The sequence below is a fragment of the Chamaea fasciata genome, unplaced genomic scaffold (genome assembly GCF_029207755.1).
Source record: "Chamaea fasciata isolate MVZ Bird 193981 ecotype frontalis unplaced genomic scaffold, bChaFas1.0.hap1 SCAF_14, whole genome shotgun sequence".
NCBI lineage: Eukaryota > Metazoa > Chordata > Aves > Passeriformes > Sylviidae > Chamaea > Chamaea fasciata.
The window spans coordinates 1574365-1589758 of record NW_027094099.1 but is presented as its reverse complement, the minus strand read 5'-3'; the positions used below and the strand labels follow the sequence as shown (position 1 = coordinate 1589758).

The following is a 15394-nucleotide window of genomic DNA, read 5'->3' as shown; positions in this document are numbered from 1 at the left end:
TGAATTCCTCTTGTGTGTGGCAGCTGTAGCTCTGCCAGCACCAGCTGAGCACCTGGAGAGGCTGGCAAGTGGGGCTGGGTGGATTTAGGGGGCCCTGATCGATTTAGATGGTCCTGATGCATGCAAAGGTAGGTCACCTGCCACAGCCCTGTCTGAACGTGCTGCCCCATCCAGCCCTGCAGGGCTGGGCCACACCAACACTCCCCTGCTGCTGTCCACAGCCAACCCATTGAACCTCGTCTCTTCTTCTCCTCCTTTCCAGGTTCCTTGCCTCACCAGCAGGTCCTTGTAGGATTTCAGCTCTGGTAAGTTGTGTTTTCTCCTTGCTGTTCATGTCTGTTGCGAAAAGAGTCGGGTGGGGTTGGAGGGGCACTGGGGCTGGGCACCACCACTGCTCCCCAGGCAGGTGGAAGAGCCTGAGTGTGCCCCTGTTAAGGAGCCAGCTTCTGCTGCACTTCACCCGAGGATTATTTGCCCTGTGTGTGAGAATACACTGAGATATGTCTATCACTGCCCTCCCATAATGCATGAAGTGATACAGTGTGGGCATCTTTAATCCCTTCTGAGTAAACTTTGTTGGATGGGAACTGAAAACTTTGATGATTGGCATGATGATTGTAATAAAAGCTAGGAGGTATTTCCACTGGGTGGGGACTCAAGGGACCTTTGGAACAATAAGAAGGTGAACTGATGGGTGGAAGGAGAGCACTACCTGCCCGGGGACCTTTGTAGAGGAACCAGGCTTAGAGGAGCATTTAGAACCTGGAAGAAATGTGAATGTCAGAAGCTGCAGTCCTGGCTGCAGGCTGGTGTTGTCACTATAGCTTTTCTAGGAATGTGTTCCTCTCAGGCCACCTTCTCTGCCACCAGCCACCCAGCTGACTCTCCTGGGGGACCAGTGGGTAAAAGGGTAACATTTCTGGGCTTTCTCAGGCTCGTGTCCCTGTGCCATTCAGTGTTTGATGTTTTCACACTTCAAAAGTCCCCATGGGTTTTCTAACCTTACCTTTAACCCAGCAGAAAGGGTCCTGGTTCTGTGGTGAGGTAAATTAGCAAGGATTTCTCATAATTAGCATGGCTACCATGTATTGTGTCATCTTCACCTTTGTCCTCTTGACATGATCTCTTTGAAAAGCACGCATTTATCAAAAAAAGCAGCCTCTTTGTTTGATGCCATCTGTTGGTTTGATAATTAAGTCCCATGGAAGGCACTGACATCAGCCATGTGCTCAAGGATTTGCCACTGATGTCCCAGGTTGCACGGCCCTGTTGAACTTAAGGGGTTTTCTTTTCTTTAGCTGCAAATGGTTCACTACTTGGGGCCTAGAATTATTGAAGGGAGGGTTGTTATGGTGATCCCAGGGTTCTGGGGTGCTGCTGGCATGACCTTGCTCTGAGACAGAACTGTTCGACAACAGGGACACCACTGTCTGGGGCATAGCTAAGCATGGCAGGGGGCAAATGAAGGCTGTGGATCCTGGTGCCTAGGGAAGTGCCCTGATGTCCTCTCCTTGTGCATCCATCTCACCAGAGGGCATTGGGCATGGTATGAGCTTACCCCAAAAGCTATTCCTCACTCCACAACTGTGCAGAGACTCCTGATCCGTGATGCTTTGCTCGTGACCCTGGCAGCCTCAGCTGGGAACCGCTCAGGCCCTTGGGAGAGCTGTGCTGTGTGGAGGAAGCAGCACTGCCATACCCCAGCACGTGGAGAAACTCCAGCCAATAGGTGGATGAAGCAATCAAGGGATTTTTCTGTGTCAGGGCTGTGTTACATTGGGAAGTGAACACACAGCTCTGTCTTCCAGACAATTCCTCCGGGAGCAGCTCTGGCCACACTCCCTCCAGCAGCAAAAAGTGTTTGTAGCTGTGGAATGGGGACGGGCAAGACAGGACCCACTGGTCCTCTGAAAAAGGGGGAAAGTGGAAAATGGCCTGGAGGAGGGGGCAGTGGGGGAGAAGTGGTGGTGGTGGTAGAATTGCCTCTCCTGACACAACATAATCAGCTCACGGCTTCTTCTCCCCAATCCTCTTACACCCCTCCCGCTGCACATCTCTCCCCAGACATGGCCACGTGTGTTAGCAAAGATAAAAGCTGTCTTCCCATGTGGGCTCTTCTCCCTCAGCATGCTTAATCATGAGCCTTCCTGAGAGAAGCCCCAGGCCTGGCTCTTCACTCTCCCTGCCTCCTGCTTTTTGCCTCTGCTCCCACTCTGCCCCGCACCCCCGGGGCTCCCCGCATGCCCCTGCAGCCTGCGCAGCCATCACGTGCCTCTGATAAATGAGCTTCATCTGCACCCAAAATTAATCACATTGTCATGCTGGCACAGGATGAGGCAGCTGTGCTGAAATGCCTGAATCCCTGGCTAATTTATCACAGGGGCTGGATGCAGAGCTGCTCCGCAGCTCCTGCCGCATGGGGACATGCTCCGGAGAGGCCGATGGTGACAAGGAGCTGTGAGGCCTGGGAGTGAATGCTTGGGAGGACACATCCTCCTCCTCCTCCCCAGAGCTCAGCCATTGATTTTCAACCAGGAGAACCTGGTGGGAGATTGCCTGTGCCCAGGAGGGCTGATGCTGCTGGTGGCAGCCTGGCTCCTCCGAGCATCTTGGACCTGGAAGCTGATGTGTCCTCCTGCACTGGAGCATGCTCGGGAACCCGGAGCAGAAGACTAATGAGGAAAATGAATATGAGGGAATTATTCCAGGATTTCCAAAGCCATGGTCTTTGTGGATGGTGAAAGCAGGAGGCACCCACCCAGTGTCTTCTTCACTTCATTGCTCCAGTTTTGCTCATCAGAAGCAAAGTGTTCACCGACTGTGCCCATGCTGCCTGTGACGGGCTGGGATCAGCATGGAGAACCAGCTCCAGGGCCAAGGGCTTCCACCTGGGCCAGTTCCTGCTACAGGATGTCAAGGATGCGGACCAGTTGTGATATTCGCTCCTGGTGTTGTGCATCTTTCTGGGATCCACATCATCCTGCTTGCTCGTTGGTTGCCAGCTGCTCCTCTCCATTTCAGTGTGGGTTTGCTGGGCAAACTCTCTTCTCCTAAGTCCATCTCTAGGACAGACGTGGATTTCTCCAATATATTCACTCTTGCTTGTCTTGTGGTAACTAATTACTAATTCCAGACGAGACTCAGCTCTGGAGTGCTCGTTAACTAATTGGATGCCTTCCAGCAAATCCCAGCAGTCCCTCCACAATGGGAAAGTCATGGGTTCCTTGTCTGCTTCCTCACTGCTTTTTCCCCCCCATAGTCGATGGGAGCACCTTGGAAGAGATCCACTGGGGCTGCTCTCCTGCAACTATCAGGGGGCTGCTGCCACCACAGCAGGTGCTTCCCGGGGCTACATAACAATGGACAGCAAAGCAAAGCAACACAAAGATGCCCCACAGTAACTGGTGGCATCCTTTGCTCCCAGGTGCTGGAAGAGGCTGGAAACCCGCTCTGCCCACGGGTCTCTCAGGGTTTCACACTGACTCTCTTCGCAGATGTTGGATGTGGGGTTTTTTCTCATAGCTGCAAAACTGTTGTCCTGTGCAGACTGAAGCTCTGCACTGCTCATGCTTTGCTGTCACAGGGAGAACCGGTCCCATGTTTTTAGAGAAAAGAGGCTTTTAGCAATAAAATTGAGCTGCTGGTGCTCCCAGAAGCTCGCCCAGACAAATCAGTGAATGGCTTTTGTTAAAACTTTAAATCTTAACTTAGAATGGCATGGACTCCCTTTGATCAGCCATAAGCTGGTGTTCAGATAAACATGGAGTTTTGAGGTGGGAGAAGGGGTGTTTTGGTCTCCTGTGCCTGTGAGGGCCCTGTGGGGTCTCTGGCCACTGGGCACCAGTGGTCATGGGCAGCTGAGCAAGAGACAGTGGAAAAGCTCAGTCTGAGCATCTCTGAGTCTCCTCCTCAGACCCTGCAGCCTGCCAGGCTTACCCAGGAGCTCTCCTCCCTCCTCATCTACATGCTTCAGAGTGGATTTTGGGGCTGGGCTGTGCCTGTGACTCTGCTTCCAAGCTCTTTGGAGAAGCAGATGTGTGCATGGCTGTGAGCAGGAGACATGTCTGACCTGATGTTCATCCTTATTTCAACTCCCCCGGGGCCTTTGGGGGATGATGCAGCCTTCAGTCAGCACAGAGGAAGAATTAGCTCTCTTGGCTCAGTTGCACGTTCAGAGTGAATTGCTGCCAAGGCAAGGGCTCTCGTGGGTGCCATCCCAAACCCTGGTGGCGTGGTGGTGGGTCCCGGTGGTCAGCATTGCCCAGCCTTGTTGAGGCTGCCTTATTTTTTTCCTATGCTCCTTTTTTTTTTTTTAAAGTCAGGGCTACAGCTGAGGTTTTGTAGGCACCCCTTTGCCGAAACATGACTGGCTTGTGCCTGCTGTTGAGTGGAGAGGCCAGGGAGCAGCCTGGAAGCGGTTGAAATGTGACATGGGGAACTGGAGATGTGTGGTGACACCAGAGCAAGAACTGGTCACACGGCCTAGGAAACAACAGCTGGGTATCCAGAGAGTGTTGGGAGGGTGGAAGGAAGCGCTTCTGGGGAGCCTGGCAGCAGAGGACGTCGATGCTGGGAGACTCCAAGAGATGCCTTTGCTTGGGCTGAGGAGGAGTGCTGAGGGTCAGTCCCAGGACTCACAGAGGTGGCTGGGCTGCTGCTGGTGCTGGGACAGGGCAGGACCTCCTGCCAGAGTCAGGCCTGGGCAGCCACTGCCGGCTCTGCTCAGCATTTACCATCCCCTGGGCTGGGAGGGAGCCCAAAAACCGCTCCAGGAACGGCAGAGAGAGGCATCCCCAGCAGCGCATGGGATGCTCCAGGGATGCTGAGCCACCTCAGCAAAGGGAAATGCTTGTCTGTCCAAAGAAAAAGCTTTTCCAGACTCTGTTACCAGAGTGTGGGGAAAAGCCTGTTGTGGCTATTTGGAAGCACTTAGTGGTTGGAGTTGCCCAAGTCTTTTAGGACTCAGAGTAGAGTTTCTGAAAGGATCTGTTCCCTAGAAATTCAAAATAACTGACTGCAGATCTCTGTGTACCAGCAGGCAGGGCAACATTCAAGGACTTGTCATGGCAGGGCTGACACCAGCCTGCTTTTTCCTAGGTACAAATAACTGCCACAAATTACATCAGACTTTGGTATCCATTAACAGTCTGCTCCTTTGATCTTTTGTCAGTGTGAAACAACTGGAAGTGTTTCTTTGGGTCTAGTCCAGCCCCAGGGTAGTAAATTTGACATCTCCTGTTCCTCTGTCTCTTGTAGAATCCATATGGATGTACAGGATTTAGTGACATCTCGCATTTTCCTCTGTCGAGGCACAAATAATGGTATTCACCCTGGCACCCAGTGCTGCAAAACCCCTGCACCCACATTTCGGAGAGGGTTGTGCTGTGAATCCCCACCTGTGCTCCTCTGAGCTCAGCCTTTGGGGCTTGGGCATAGTTTGAAAGGGGTTGTGCGTGGTTTGTGTGGGCGTTTGGCATGGTCTGTGTTTCCTTGAACCACCGTGCTTTTGGACAGAGCTGGAAGCACCAGCCTCCCTGGCATGCTCCAAAGCCAGCTCCAGCGAGCAGAAATAACCTGGTGTGACTCTGCAGAGCCTGATTTCTAGTCCCTGTCATTAAACACCCAGCTGTTGAGATCTTTTATATGTATTCAAATTGAAACTTGGCAGGTTTGGGTAGCAGGGAGCTTGCCTCGGTGACCAGGAAGATCTGTTGAGCTCTTAAAGCAAACTCCATCATCCTTCAGCCAGGATGGGCAGGGATCTGAGCAAACTCCATCATCCTTCAGCCAGGATGGGCAGGGATCTGAGCACACCAGAGATGCTTCCATGGGTTCAGCTGGTGAGACTGGGTGGGAAACTTTGCTGTGTTGCTGCTGATACGCAGCCCATGGGTGAGGATGTGGGAACTTCAGACACCAAAAGAAGTACCCAGAGCCCCCTAAGGCGCACAGGGGCTACATTTTGTGCTGAGGTCTTAAAGGGAGAAGAAGGCTCAGCATCTAGAGATTTTCCAGGCAATGCCTGAGCTGAGCCTAAGGATAACCGCCTCATCACACTGGAGCTGGCAGGAGAAGATGGCTGCTCCCCTAAATTCCAGATTTGTCCATCACTAGCGATAATGCACCGAGAAATAAATGTCGCTTACAAAATTTATGGGAGAGCTGCTTTGCTAGTCTCCTTTTTTAAGGTTATACTAAAAATTAAGCCACATCTTCCCCCAAGGGGGAGCAGCAGGCTGTCACCGTAACAAATGTCCCGGTGTGTCACGGAGCAGCACACATGTGTGTGTGCACACAGCGTGCGCAGGCATCGAGAGGCAGGGCGGCGCAAGCGGAGCCGCTCACGTGGCTGGTTAGCTGAGGGAAATCGTTCTTTTTATACTTACACTTTATATGGCAATTTCCTGGCCGCGTAAAAAAAAAAAAAAACCAAACCCACACACACACCCCAAAAAAAAAAAAAAAAAAAACAAACCAAAAAACCCAAAAAACAAAACCCCAAAAAACCCACAAAAAACCAAAAACCACCCCCCCCCCAAAAGAAAAAACACAACAAAACAACAACAACAAAAAACCACCACAAAAAAAAAAACCGCAAAAAACCAAAAACCACCGGCGGGTTACACAAGCTCAAACCCGAGCTCCCAGTATAAAACCTGACGCGTGACTTCCTCACGCAGCAGAAGCCCGGACTCCTGGCGGGTGCGGGCACACATGGCATCCCAACCCCGCAGGATGGGATCCCGGAGCCCCATGGCGTAGGCACCATCAGCTCGCAGGAGGCGTTTCTTTAAGGCTAAGCAGAGGAGCAGTGTGGCTCTGAGGATTGTTTTCTCTGCCTGCCCCGAGCGGTGGGGCGGCAGCTCCAGGTCCGCCTCGGCTCCCGTGCCGCGTCTCTGGACGGGGCGCTCCGGTTGGGGGACGTTCATCAGCTCTGGCAGCGGAGCTAATGCGATTAAGGGCTTTTCTCACCCTCGGCTCAGTGCTCATTAACATTTCCCTGCTAAGGAGTTTAGAAGCGTCGCCTCATCTCGCCGCGGCTTTGGTTTGTGCCCAGGGGAGCGGGCGGAGCAGGGGGAAAGGCTCCCCGACCCTGTGGGTTGTGTCCGGACAGCGACAGGGCCACAGAGGGAGAGGACGTGGCTGCGAGAGCCGCTGCAATGCAGCGCCGTGCCACCGACCGCAAGGCTTCCAGCAAGGAGTCCTCTTTGTGCCGGGGATTGGGAGCTGGGGAAGGCAGATGCCCTGGGTTGAGGGAGGGTGAGGCTGCCTGCCTGGTAGCCTGCAAACGGAGACCTGCAAACGGAGACCTACAAACAGCTTCTCCGTGGTGTCACAACCCCGTCCTCTGCGCAGGCAGCGAGAGAACCCAGTTTTGGAAGCCTCCTTCCCAGATCTCACAACTGAGAACCAGGAGAGATATTTTTTATTTGGTCTTACAAGTAGGTCTTGAGATATCTCTAAGTGGGTGCTTCGTAGTCTGCGTAGGGACAAAACCCTCCCATGTGCCACACAAAGCCCTTCACAGCGGCCAGCCCGAGGCCCTGCCCTGCTGCCTCTACCCTGTGCTCTCCTTTTGTTCCGTGTCCCTGGCCAGCCCTCCTGGGGGCACCTGGAGCAGGATGACTCCGGTTCTGACCCCTGCCCAGCAAAATCTGATGCAGAAGATGCTTCTAGACTTTTTGTGGTGGGTCCCAGATGTCTTTTTAGTCACCTGAAATGTGTCAGTCTGTGTTGAACCAAAGAAGAAGAGTGTATTTGATGATTCTTTTTTCCCCTGAATATTTTAATTCTTCCATCCAGAAAACCTGATTCTCCCATGGAAATTGTGTTTCCTGTTTGAAAACAGGTTGTTAACACGCCACTCAGCACTACAGAAGGCTGCTTTTCCAGAGGCTAATACTTGAAGATTGACTGATTTCAATATCTAGCATTCTACATCCTCTGATCCAGCCTTTTCCCTGCATCATCGGGGCTTTTGTGCTTTTCCTTTCTCTGATGTGGATCCTCTGGTGCCTTGCAAGACCCAGGCTCCTGCTGCAGCCTGGGTCAGCTGAGCTGAGGAAGACCTTTCCACTCTGCCTGCCTGGCTATTTCCATGAAACCTCCAGGAATTTAATAACTTTGAGATTTTCAGCTGTCACTCACAAGCTGTTGAATTTGACTGCTGAGTCGGAGAGTAATTAGGGTAGACAGACAACACGTGGAGCACGTGATGGCACAAGACTTGTTTTCTTAAGGAAACCACGCCAACAAAAAAAAAAAAAAAGGAAAAAAAAGCTCTAAAAATACCTCTTTTCACTTTTTTTTTTCTCCTTGTTCTGCCTGCAGATAGCTCTTGACTGACAGTAAGGGAACGTGGGCTGCCTTAGGGTGGTGACACCCAGCACTGGGTGCTGTGTGGGCAGGATGGGAGTTCTTGTCCCTGCAGTCCCTGGGGACACGGGGCTGAGAACTCAGCATGGTGACTTTGGTCTCTTTGAGATTGACACCGGGTGTGAATGAAGGACGTGACACGAGCATCTCCAGCAGTGAGGTGCTATTTCAGGGCAAACCTATCAACTCAGAATCATCTTTTATAAATAAAGGAGATTTTAATTAAAACCACGAATCGTTAACAGTCTATTACACTGCACATTCTGCCGAACAGCAGAGCATTCTTTAAAGTACCTGTTAAAATACTGAATGGTGCTGCAACGAAGAGATTTTGGCTGGTTGCTGGAGGTGCTACCTTCAGCCCCAGGTCTGTGTCCTGCTCCAGGACACCTTGGTGGTGCAGGAGGTCTCAGCTGAAGCAGCCAGCATTGGTTTTGGAGGTGATGCCCGATTGCTTTGTGTGCCCTGTTTTGCCCTTTGGAAGGGGGACATCAACGTCAGAAGCAAAGGGCAGGCAGGGTTGTGCCAAGGGAGCTACTGAGCCTCTTACTGTGTTGGGAGGAATGGAAGATGCTGCCTAAGGCTTGTAGTGGAGCCTCATGGTGCAGGCAGAAACAGGCAGGAGGAGAAGGATGAAGGCTGCTGCTGAAGACTGCAGGTCCTGGTCAAATCGTTGCCCTCCAGGGTCTGGCTTTGTGTCTGGGATGCTCAGAGAAAGCCAGACCCACACAGCTGCCTGCCCGTACCAGCTTTTACTCCCTTTACCCGCTCCTCTCTCTCGGTGCTGGCGGGCAGCCCAGTGCCAGGCTTTTTATGGTTTTCTTTTTGTCTTTTTCAATGAGAATAAATCTTTTATCTGTTGACTGTGAGACTGTGCTGCAAACAGAGTCGTACAGATCTTGTGGGTTTTTTATAGCCACCTCCATCTTCCAGGTTGATGGTTTGCAGCTTGGTCAGAGCCCGGAGTTGGCACCGCTGGCTTGGATGGAGATTAACCCCAGCTGCTCCGTGCTGGAGACTGAGATGCAGGGATGGAGACCTGCCCTGCCACCCCCATGGCATGACGTTGTCTCTGCTCGCCTTGTACTGAGTGTGAGAGGAAAGGGGACGCGTGTGGCTGGAAGGAGGCAGACGCAGAGCAAGGAAAACCAGCTCATTTTGCTTAATTATGACTGACTGTGACAGCCCGCATCTTTAGTTTGAAAAGTATCTGTGAGGTACGGGCTGCTTCTCTCAAACAGGATAATTATGTTAATTAAAATGCTTTCTTTATGGCAGTTCTGATTAATAAAAACAGTTCCAGTGCTCTCTTTAAACACGCTAACCTTCTGTTGTGCAGGAAAACTGGCTTTTCTCAGCAATTTATGACTTTTAAAACAGATTAGAGTGGGACAGCCTGCTGCTTTCACACAGTAACGCTTCCTCCCCGGGGGGAGAGCAAGGCAGCCCACCAGCACAGTGCCCTGCTCGTGGGGAACAGACGGAGCAGAGCACTCGGGCAGCGACGCCGGAGCAGGCAGCAACATGTACCCGTGTGGGAGCTAGGGATGGGAGGCGTCAGAGAGCTCTGCCAGAGTGCCAGGGAATAAAAATACCACTTATTTCTCTAATTGCTGTTTATTTCCTCTGCAAAGTATTGCGATAATTAACAAGCTCCCAATTAAGAAAAAATCGTGTGTAGAGGAAAAGCAGGTACGGGTGCCAAGAGAGCTGGGTTTGTGCCAGAGCGTGGTGAGGGGCAGTGCTGGTGGTCCCTCTTGCTGACCACAGGTGGGATGGGGCCCTCAGGGGACTCCAGCATGCTGGAGGTTGTGGTGATTTCCTAGTTCCTCACCAGAGATCTTTCCCACGATGATGGTTGTGCTTCCAGAGGTTTGGAAGCTCAGGGGCTCATGTGACCACTGGTGTGGCTGCCTCTTGTTTTGTCCTTCGGCTGGTTTGCTGGTCCTTGAAGGGGTCTACTTCCTGCATGTGGAGGTTCAAGGCCTCTGAGCACAGTCTGGTGTGGGATTGGAGAGGGGCTGAGCATACACCACCCTCCTAAGAAGCAGTGGCAAAAATTGGGAGGGCTTGGTGTCTCTGCAGGTAGCTCTGAAAACATAATCAACAGGCAGCCTGGTGTTCATAAGGAGGCACCACTTGGTATTCAGAAGGAGGATGGGTTTGCCATACACCTGTCCACAAATGCGAGTCCCCAGCCAGATGCATGTTCCCACTGTGGCAAGGAGTTTTTTTTGTCCTTCCCACCCTCCCTTTTCCTTTTTCCACATCTTTCCCCTGGCTTGCCACCCCTGCTGGCAGATGGTGCCTTAGGCTGAGCCAGATGCTGGAGCAACACGTGAAGCGGTTCTTAGCTCCCGCTCCCCCGGCCCAGCAGGGGACTCTTACCCAGGGCAGTGACTTACATTGGGTCCTTTCCCTTCCTCTATGCCCAGGAAGGGCCCAGCACCTCCAGCAGCCCATCCTCAGGTTCGGGGTGTGCTGCTGAGCCCTTTTCTTTGGCAGGTGCTTTAGGAAGGGTGGTACCATCCTCCTGCCCTGCAGGCAGCTGGCCAGAGGGGTTTGGGTCTATTCTGCCCTGCTCCTTTAGGAGAGAAGGAAAGTGAGTGCTTGTCCCTGACTCTGTGAAATGCTGCACGTGACCGGCAGCCCTTGCCTAAAGCGTTCGTTTGCCTTTGAGCCGTGACTCTTCCTGTAGAGCTGGTTGACTTCATTGGGTTTGCTTGACCCGGTGAATGGTTGGCAGGCAGCCCCACTTGCCCTCTCTTGCCATGTTTGAAGTATTTTGGAAAGAATTGGTGTGGGAGAAGGGGACTAAAAACCCCTCAAGGCTTTAGGGTATCGAGTGTAGGCTAGGGGAGGGTGGTGAGGGGCTGTGGGGTGAGGTTCCTGCACACATCCAGCCCTTTGGTGTGTTTGCAACCCACAGATCCTGGTGAGCAGTGCAGTCATTCAGGGAAGATATCCAGACCTTCCCTGCAGGTTATCCCCCCAGCCTGGGGGGCTACAGCCACCCCAGCACGACTCCAGCCCCCTGGCACAGCCTTTCCTTGCCCTGCAGGCTTGGCTGGGGCTGGCTCCGCTCCGCTCCTCTCCTCGCTGCCCCGTTTACCTCTGCTATATTTACATGTCTATTTTATGATTTCAATTTTTAATGCTTCTGCTCTTTGAAGATGCTTAATGCTTTGGAGTGGAACATTTTCTTCTGAGTCCTGAGTGCCAACTGAGGACAGACCAATAAATCAACTAATAACTGGAACCTCATTTTCTGCTCCCATGGCCGTGAGTTAACCCTCCTCGTGCCTCCGAGGCTCTCCTGGTGCTTCCCATCTCCCTGGGCAGGAGAGCTGCTTGTGCAGCTATGAACATCCTTTTGCTGGGCAGTGCCAGGCCTTTGGGATTCCCATGCTGGGCTGTATCTTTAGTGGTGGTTTCTGGGTACATCTTAAGTCATGATTTCCAGCTGTCACCTTCTCTCCCTTTCTGTCACCTCTGGTCCCAATACCTCATGGGGTCAGCAGAGCTGGAGATTAGGAAGGCAGCCTGTAGAGAGTGGGGAGCATGGTGGGTGGGTCTGACAAGTCACCCAGTGAGACCCAGGCTGTCCCAAAGCTCCTCAGGATGCGACTGCCAAGTGCCATCTTTGTGGCTTTGTGATGCCACAAAATCCAGGACCTCTGATTGTGCTCTGCAGGAATGACACCCAGAGAAAGCCTTGCTGCTTGCACAGGGAACGCTTGCTCTGCTGACAACTTGTGGCAGAACTGGAGGAACACCTCAGGAAGGCATCCCATCTCCCTTTTGCTGGCAGCTGGAGCTGATGAATCCCCAGCTGATGAATCCCTGCCCTATGAGTCTAACAGAAAGTGGCAGATCTTAGGTAAATCTTCTTTCCAGCTATTCAGCCTAGCCCCCAAGGGCTGAGGACTTTCCACACTGCTGCTTTCATTAGTCCAACTCTATTTCCTGTTCTCATTCATCTCAATAACATCCAACCCTTTAAAGAAGCACCTGATCCTGCAGCCAGGTCTGCAGGATGCTTGCAGGGCATCTGTGTTTCCCCTCTGCATGTCCACACCTGCAGGCTTGAGGATACAGGTGCTAGCTCTGCTCTCAAGATACCTTCCCTGAGACAGGCTGCTGGCCTTACCTTGCTCTAATACTTCATTGCCTGTTGAATTATGAAAGCACTGCTTGTATCACCTGGCAGATGGCCACAGAGCTGCCTCTCAGCTGCTCTTTAACTCCTGACTCCAAGGTGTTGCATGCATTAGCCTTGTGTGCTCTGCATCTGGAGCCAGGCTGTGCCCGTAGGCTGTGCTAACGTGGGCTGCCCAGGGCCCTGGGGAAGCCCTGGCCTTGCAGAAAGCAGCCATCCCTGGGCTCTGCTCCCCCCAGGGGGCTCTGGTGCTGTACTGCTGTACAGTGGGCAGGGGTGCAGGCAGAACAGGCAGGGGGGTCCCCTGAGCCAGCAGCACACAGGGCTGGACGCCCCAGAGTGCTGTGGTGAGCCCTGCCAGGCAGGAGGGCTTGACATCCCCGTGTCCTGGTCCCTGACCAGCGGTGCTCGAGGCCCTCTGGTCTCTCCACACCCTGGCATCAGCTGGGTGCCCTTGGCACTGCTGATCTAGAGTGGAAATGGGCCTCACAGGGCTCCATGGCTGCCTAATGACGTGCTGGACCGTCATTAAATGCTCTGTGAGCCAGGCACATCTCCTGCTACCCTTCCTCTGCCACAGAAGCACAGGGCTGCATAGCAGTAAACCAAGGCCATGCTATTCCCCACCTTTGTCTTTGGTCTCTTTGATGCTGTGGGTTTGCTCCTGGGGGCTGGAGCCCCACAGATACATCTGCAGGGGCTGGGGCTGCACCGCAGGTGCCTAGTCACAACCAGGAGTGGGCTCAGCCAGGGTTTGATTCCCTCTTTTGCCGTCAGAAGTGATTTGTCCCTAGGGAGCTCTCACAGTCCTTGCCTTGGTACAGCCCGGTCCCCAGTCAGGAGTTTTGGACTCCTCCCCAAGCCAGGACTTGGTTTTGGCAAGCCAGGAGCGCCCAGGGCTGGTTGGCAGAGCTGCTCTGGTGCACAGCTGATGGCTCAGGCTGCCCAGTGCCATCTCCTTTGTTCCCAGTGAGTGCTGGGAGAGGGTGGGGAAGGGAACAGGGCCCTTCTTCCAGTCTTGCGCTCGTTGCTCTCTGATGCTCTGTTTATCCATAATTACATTGTGGTGACACGGCTGCGGTTTCCAAACCCATACACAAATGCTTAATAACCCATGGGAATGCTTTCCCATTTGTTAAGGGGCACAGGCTGGGTCCATTTCCCCTGGTCCTGCGCAAGCCAAGCGTGGGGCAGCATCTCAAGGCTGGTGCTTTCTCTGCTGGGGACCTGTCCTGGAGTGACACCACCTCTGTCCCCTGCATCATCCATCAGACACTCTGGAAATAGACGCAGAGGGTATCAGGAGTAAAATTTTCCATTGGAAAATGTATTTTTTATCAAACTACATAATCAGAATCAGCATGTAGCCATGGAGCCAACATTCAGGTGGGAGAATATTGAAGCAAATCATTCTGTCTGTTGACAGTGTCCAGGAAATTCAAATGTGTCTCTTTGATTTGATGTGTTTTGACTTTTATGTTTTAATTTAATATCCAGGTTGTATTTAACATTTTATTATGGTTCGTGCTTGAGAAATTAAATACTTTTTCCCTTACTGCGGCAAAGGTCCTGAATATTTCCCAGTGAAATGGGAAACTGGGTTTTTCCTGAGTCCTGTCCTGCAGGTGATTTTGATTCACTGAGTTCAGTGCAAAACAAAACTTCTCATGTAGGAACCTTTCACAAACCAGATACTGGTTTCTATTAGGCAGTTTCTGAAAATCCATGTCTTTTTGGTTACATGTGCCTCGGAAATACTCTGGAGCAGGTTTGGGGATCTGGGGAAGCAGCACGTGTCCTTGTCTGCTATTTGGAGGTGCTGCTGAGGCAATGTAGAGGTAGATTTATTTATGGCTTTACCCAGACCACCAAGGGACGGAGGTGTCTGGAGAGCACCACATGCTGTGCTGTTGTGGGCCCACTGCTGGGGACGGCACATCCCTCTGGTGGGATGCCACGGGGTGCACCCCTCTCCCCTGCTGCGGGGCAGACGGACCACTCCGCTCTCGCTGAGACCATAACAGGGTGGGGGTCCCAGAGATGAAAGCCTCCTTTGCACCCCCAGTGACCCCCCTGAGGGAAGTGGAGCCGTAGGCAGAGCTCAAGGCGACCAAAAAAGCTGCTGCTGGTGCCTGGTGGCTGCTTCCGTGCACGTGAGCACGTGTGTGGGTGTTTGTGCATGCATGTGGGGATAAAGCCACTTTCCAGGCAGTTCTTTTAACAACTAAATGACAGTTTGTTTGCTGCTAGGATTGCAGGTCTGCCTGGCAGAGGCTCCACACTAGAACTTTGGAAGCTGCTGCCAGTGAATAGCCAAACACATTTGTACGGGATCAGTCGACAGCGTGTCCCAGCCTCCAGCTCTGGCGGGGGGGGAAGAATCATCTCCCTGATATATGTGTTTCAGCACCAATTATCCAAGCCTCATTTGCTCTAGACTCACAAGACCATGTCCCATGACATCTATTAATTGCATTAAAGATCTCTCATTATCCTAAATCTCCAGGATGCCGAACTGGAGTGGCTCAGGCCCAGGTTTTCAGGAGGGCACACACATGTGTGTGAGCACATGGGACAGAGGATGCATCTCATTCAAGGCAAGCAGAGCAGGCACAGCCATTGCTGGCAGCAGTGGCATGTTCCTCCCAAGCCTCTGTCCCTGGTTATTCACAGCTGAGTTGTGGCTGATCCCCGAGGCTGGATGTGACACTTGGCTCGGAGCAGCCTGGCAGAGCCTTTCCTGTGGTCCCTGAGGTGTCGGTTCCATGAGGGAGTGATGCTGCCAGCACTCCGCACCACACGCCGCCAAGCACGAGCCCACTGCCCCTTCTTTGCCAAATACTTATTGTTCCTGCTTTG

At 52.6% G+C, this 15394-nt stretch overlaps 1 long non-coding RNA gene across 1 annotated transcript; it reads left to right on the top strand.

The window, feature by feature from the left end:
* The first annotated feature begins 227 nt into the window (after positions 1–227).
* LOC136296837 (uncharacterized) lies at positions 228–6794 on the top strand. Its single transcript, XR_010723014.1, has 2 exons — positions 228–305; positions 2381–6794. It is a non-coding gene; the product is annotated as an uncharacterized lncRNA (long non-coding RNA).
* The last annotated feature ends 8600 nt before the right edge of the window (positions 6795–15394 follow it).